Source organism: Coptis chinensis, chromosome 4 (assembly GCF_015680905.1).
Source record: "Coptis chinensis isolate HL-2020 chromosome 4, ASM1568090v1, whole genome shotgun sequence".
Taxonomy (NCBI): Eukaryota; Viridiplantae; Streptophyta; class Magnoliopsida; order Ranunculales; family Ranunculaceae; genus Coptis; species Coptis chinensis.
Genome location: NC_141459.1, coordinates 9666364 through 9673210, shown reverse-complemented (window position 1 = coordinate 9673210; position 6847 = coordinate 9666364).

Sequence of the window (6847 nt, the reverse complement as noted above, 5' to 3'; positions counted from 1 at the left end):
TATGAGAAAACAAAAGTGCACTGAATGACTCGAGACTTCCCAAACTCAAGACACCCAATGCATTGTCTTTGTCTCCAATTCACCAACTTCGGATGAGATCGCGGAAAGTTATTGTAGTCACACAATAAACAAAAACATCATGATACCAAAATATAACAAGCTCTAGGAATCACAAACCATTCTCCCCCTTTTTGTCACGAAAGACAGACTAAAATATGCAAAAGAAAAAAAAGCACAGTATAATAGATAGAAATAAATGGCAGCAGAAGCAAACACAGCAAATGTCGAGTAAAAATCTTTATTCTCCCCTTTGACGAAAAGAAGTCCATTAGAAAAACAGGAAGATAAACAAACAAGTGCTCCCCTCAATGATATATCTATGGCAAAGATGTGATGCATTTGAATAAAACTATGCAACTGAAAACTCAAAAGGTATGTAATGCAACATACACTCCCCCTAAACAAATGCATCCTTGGTAGAAGTTTATTAGAAACTCCTCCTAATCCGTACACCTCCCCCTAAACCAATGTAACTCCCCCTTAATCAAACATACCTAGACCTCTGTCAAAAAATATCAAAATGCTCAAACAGTTTCAGCAGTGACACAATTGCATCATTTAGCAGGAAGTCCTGTACTAAACCAGTAGGAGTTAGAAGACACGGTTGGTACCATTGGAAAGCTTGAGAAGTCTATTTTCAGGAACAACAAACTGTTTGTAAAACAAATAAGAGAGCAGAAAGTTATGCGCAATTTACTGACACATGGCAGAACCGATGCCCTTAACAATTGAAGGCATGAAAGAAAAATGCAATCAAACAATTAAGAACCAAAGTTGAACATGTTCATGGAGAATAATTCAAAAACATGGGAGCAAGAAAACTAATTTCAAACTTGCACCTTGTCCCATGAAAAATGTAGAAAAAAAAACAGTTCATATAATCAATTGAAACATGAATCCCAACTTAAATTTCTGCCATAATGCCAAGCCACATTTTGGAATTCTTTTTCGTGCTCCAAAGGCCTAAACACACGCATTTAGGAAACATAGTTACCCACTTGTGAGGATTGACAAAATTGAACCATAAGTGAGTGAAATTCATAAGCGTGTATTTTTTTTTAATTTTTTAATTTTTTTAATTTTTTTAATTTTTTTTAATTTTTTTTAATTTATTTATTTATTTTTTTTTAATTTTTTAATTTTTATTTATTATTTATTATTTTTTTTTCACATAGATATATTGGAGAGGAACCATCCCTTGTAATAGGCCTTCGATTGGTAAGTCCAGACCAGTTGATCTTAGATTACCAGGTGGAAACCCTACGAATCTACCGAATTCGGTGGTTACATGCCCGTGCTCCAAAAAGAGAGATAGGAAGAGTTTATATAGTGGAGAGGAACCATCCCTTGTAACAGGTTGTCGATTGGTAAGTCCGCACCGGTTGGCCTTAGATTACCGGGGCTTAAACCCCTATGAATCTACCAACCTGGGTGATTACATGCATGTGCTCCATAAATTAAAAATATATAAATACGTTGAGTTGCAGAAATTTCACAAACTTATAGAAAATATGTCATTCAGCTCATGTGAAAAACTATAAGACCTAAATAGTGGCATAAGCGTGTTGTGTGTGTATTGCAAAAATCCAAAAAAAATGGCAAAACATTATAATAGATATTCATTGTTAGATTGATATCACAATAAATCAGATGAACTGAAATTTAATCAATGAACCTTCACACAACAAGAAACAAGAATAAAACAATAAACATTGGATGCCAGTAAGAGAATTATAGTTCATGAATAAATTCAACATGTGCATCTCTTTTTGTTTGAAAATCTAATCAAATGCATTCTCTCACACTCTATAGTCTCAATACGAAAACAGATGCGTGCAAAGAAGTGGGAGAAAAACAACGTGAAAAACAAGCTAAACAGAAAACAAAATGCAAAGGAAACAAAACCTACAAAACACTAGGACATAGCCTTGTGCGTGCGAATGAGAAGCACAAGGCTATAAAGAATGCAACTCTCATCCTTGAGATGGACTACCACCAGACTTTCGCAAATCTAATAGCAACTTCAACTCATCCTTCCACACCCATATGGATCTACCACTGTGAGAGGAACTATATGCATGAGTCACATGGATAGATGAAGATGAAGAATTGTTGTTATTCTCACTGCCATTTTCCTTAGTATGTTTCTTATGCTTAGAAGTCCTGGACTGATTTCTAAAACCCATATGTGTTGGTTTGAAGGTGGGCTGGTGAGTAGGCTTCCAAAATCCCCTTCCAATGGAATAAGGATCAGGGAAAGTATAATGATTGTCCCAACAATATGATGTCAAATGCCCTCTCCTACCACAGTTATAGCATTTTAAAACTCTAAAAGGCTTCTTCTTTTGAATGTTACCCATAGTTTCAGTACAACTATTCTTAAAAATGGCTAAATTGGGAAGAACTTTAGGTGTAGTTGCCTTTACAAACTTAGTGACACGAGAGGTATTCTTTGATGTACTAGTATTTTCAGAAAATCCGAGACCTCTCTTGTCACTTGAAGCTTTTCCCACTCCAAGCATTTTATCAAGATTTTCGGAGCCAACAGAAAATGAATTGAGCTTTTCTTGAGTTGAAACTAAATCTGCCTTTGTATGCTCAAGATCAACCATTGTAGACTTGCATTTCATCTCAAGGGAATTAAACTCACTCTCCAAACTCTCAAGCTTTGTCACATAAACATTTTTTTCTTTGTCGAGTATTTCAACCTTGGCAGACATGCTCTTGTAAGCTTTGCCAAGTTTGACATACTTTTTAGCCGTAGAAGCATACATATCCTCCCAATCAACATTCTCAATATCAAGGCTAGTACTACCATGAACACTAACATCATCAGAAAAATCAGACAAGGCATGTGAATGAATGCTAGAAGTGAATGCAACAACATTAGCAAAGAAGATCATCATCCTCACAAGTGGCATTCAAAAAATCAAATAACAATCACTACCACTATCATCCCAAGTGACTTTTAAACTTGATTTTTTATTTTCATAATTACTAGAAGTCTTTGTAGGACAATTATGGGCATAGTGACCATATTCTTTACATTTAAAACATTGCACCTTACTCATGTCCACCTGAGTTTTGTTGAATATGGTCTTCTTTCCTAAGACAAGATCAGACTTCATCGCATGTTTCCTTTTTATAAGTCTTCGAAACTCTTTACTCACCCGCTCAATCTCTCGGTCGATATCATCATCACTATTGGAGTCATGTGAGACACCATGATGTGAGAAAATCCTAGACTTAGAAGCTAAGGAGGTACCCTTGAATGCTAGAGTTTTCTCATTCTTAGGTTTCTCCATCTCTAACTCAAACTCAAAAGTTTTTAATTTACCAGCTAAAGTATCCACCGACATGGTTTTGAGATCATGTGCTTCTTGAATAGCATCTTTACGTGACCTAAATCTCTTAGGAAGTGATCTCAAAATCTTTCGGACAATCTACACATCTGGATAATTAAGACCAAGAGCTTGACTGTTGTTAATAATATCTTGGAGTCTAACAAAAAAATCATCAAAACTTTCACTCTCCTCCATTCTCAATGTCTCAAATTGGGTGGTCAATAACTCAAGTTTGCTTTCCTTAACTGTTTTGTCTCCCTCATGAGTCATACATAGTTTGTCCCAAGCTTCTTTTGAAGTGGTACAAGAAGATATACGCCGAAACTCATTAGGTGACATAGCCGTAAATATAGCATTAAGACCTTTAGAATTAAAACTAGATAGAGTTTTTTGAGTTTCATTCCATTTATTCCTAGCTATGGGAGTGGTGACAGCAGCAGCACCCTCTCCAATGGTCACACTAGGCCAAGTCTAGCCATTCTCAATGGCAACCCAAACATCATCACCTAAGGCTTGTACATAGGCAATCATTCTAACCTTCTAATAAGAAAAGTTAGACCCATCGAAAAATGGAGATCTGTTAGTTGATCCAAGTTTATTAAATTCCATCGGGAAAAGAAAATATATCTTTTGGGGAAAAAATCAAACTCTTAGGGCTGTTAAACCCAAACAAAGAGCACCCGCTCTGATACCAATTGAAATTCCCAGATTTGATTTGACAAGAGTAATCTCGTTGAATTCAATGTTCACAATTAGATTTAATCATGTACCAACAAACAATTAAACAATTATCTATGACAATCAAACTGAAAAATAAAACGAGACAAGACACAGAGAATTTTTTTAACGTGGTAAACCCAATCACTGGGAAACATCCACGCCACTGCCTTTCACAAGCAGTGGAAAAAATCCACTCAATAAAATCAAGTATTATAATGTTTTGTGCTCACATCGAAGTATTAAGACTCAAAGAAAGAACTACTCACAACGGAGATCAAATCCCATGATTACCCGAATACCACATTCTTCCTTCTATCTTTGACTCATTCGAATATCACACTTCTCCACTTGTAGTCCTTGACGTTAAAACCTTCGTCTTGCAATCTCAGCAAGCATAACTCTTCCTTTCGCAGTAACAACTTTAATCAATTTGGATTTTGGTTTGGGAATTTTATTCCTCTCAAAATAGCATCACAAGTAATCACAACTCTAGATACATATGTGAGAAGAGTAATGGAGAGCAAACAAATCAGCCAAACAATCCTCTCTATAGCTTGCGGTTCATCAACCAAACACAAAGGTACGGTTTTTCTTTTCTATTAACTCTCCGGGGCTTCCTTTTGAGAATAGAAACCCTTATAAAGCCTCGGTCCAAGTCTTCCCCTCAACTTGAAAACCCTTTATTAGATAAAGCATATCTTATATTAGATAGATAAAGCATATCTACCTTCAGTTGTAGCAAAGGATTTTGTCCATTATATTCGGTGGGTTTGTTACGAATTATGTCCAACATATATGGGCGTATTTCCTTCATAATTTCAATTCATTTCCAGTATTTAGAAATTATGTTTTGTTTAGAATTTAAACTCAGTTTGAACTAAAGCCATCTAATATTGAGTCCCATAAGTCCATAATACACCATGCTCATATTTTATTGAGAAATCCATATTACAGTTAAAACGTTTGAAGCTCGTTATGAAGAAAAGTTCTTTTAACTTTTGAACACACTTTTGTCACTTTATTTGTTTGTATCTCAGTAAAATAATTAATGAATCAAACATATTTGTAGACAAATCTCTTTGGAATACTATGACTATTGTGAATAAACACCTTGATGATGGGGGTTAGAGCATGGGGAGAGCTGAAGTGGGGGAGAACATCAACACCTACTTCACAGATCTCTTTAGCTTTGACCATCCTCAGAAAAATGACAAAATGCTCAATTTGTTCCATCCTTGCATTTCTGAAAAGGAAAATAATATCCTGACTGCAGTTCCTACCAATGAGGATATTTGGAGAGTGGTCAGAAAAATGGGGAGCTTGAAGGCTCCTGGGCCTGATGGGTTCTAAGGTTGTTTTAATCAACAGACTTGGGATATAGTGGGGACTAGTATCTCTGCCTTTGTGAATGATTTTTTCATTAAAGGGGTTTTGAATCCCACTTTTAATGAAACGTTTATTGCTCTCATTCTCAAGATGAGCAACCCTAAGGCTGTGGCAAATTTTAGGCCTATAAATCTCTGCAACTTCTGCTATAAGGTGATTTCAAAAATCTTAGCCAATAGGCTTAAGTGTCATTTGAATAAAATTGTCTCCCCTTTCCAGGAGGCTTTCATAAAAAGAAGAAACATAGAGGATAATACTGGCTTGGCTTGTGAGTTGTTTCATCAAATGAAAAATATGAAGGCTAAGAATAAAGGCTGGATAGCCTTAAAGATGGATATGGCTAAAGCCTATGATAGGGTCGAGTGGTCTCTGATAGATAATATTTTTGAGAGGTTGAGGTTGGGGTTTAATAATAAATGGAGAACCATGATTCAGCAATGTTTGTCTACTGTGACTTTTCAAGTTCTTCTCAATGGTAGCCCTCTAAATAAGGTTAGCCCTGAAAGAGGTCTCAGACAAGGGGATCCCCTGTCCCCTTACATTTTTATTATCATGTCTGAGGCTTTGTCCAAGATGATTGCCAAAGCTGAGATGGAAGAGAAAATTCATGGGATCAAGATTAGGAGATCTTCTCCTTATATTACTCAGCTTCTCGATCTATGCTGATGATCTGATTTTATTCACTAGAGGCAATCTTGAGGATGAGGGATATCTCAAGAATATCCTCCAAGAGTACTGTGATGCATCTGGACAACTTATCAACTTTGATAAGTCAAGCATGTTCTTTAGTAGAAATATCAATTTTAGAAACAAAATAAAGCTCAAGAAATTCTGGAAAATGAGGGTGTTTGACCCAAAAGATAACTATCTGGGGATACCTATTATGCTTTCACAAAAGAAGGCTGAGAACTTTGACTACTTAGTAGACAAGATTCACAGTAAGATCAAAGGGTGGAAGACTAAGGTTCTATCAAGGCTGGTAGGGCTATCCTGATCCAGTCTGTGGTGCAAGCTACCCCTTTGTATGCTATGACTACCTATATTCTCCCTGTGTCTACTTGTAATAAGATAGACAAAGCATATAGGGATTTTTTCTGTCATGGAACTGAGGACTCAAAAAGTGTCCATACCATTGGGTGGGACAGCTTATACAAACCCAAGTCTCAAGGAGGCTTAGGGTTCAGGAGAATGAAGGATATGAACCTAGCTATGCTAGCCAAGCTTCCTTGGAAAGCAGCTACTGACATAAACTCTATATGGACAAAAACTCTAGCAAGCATATATGGAAAAAACTAGATTGGGGACATTTGGAAACCTCCTGGGTATGCCTCCTATTT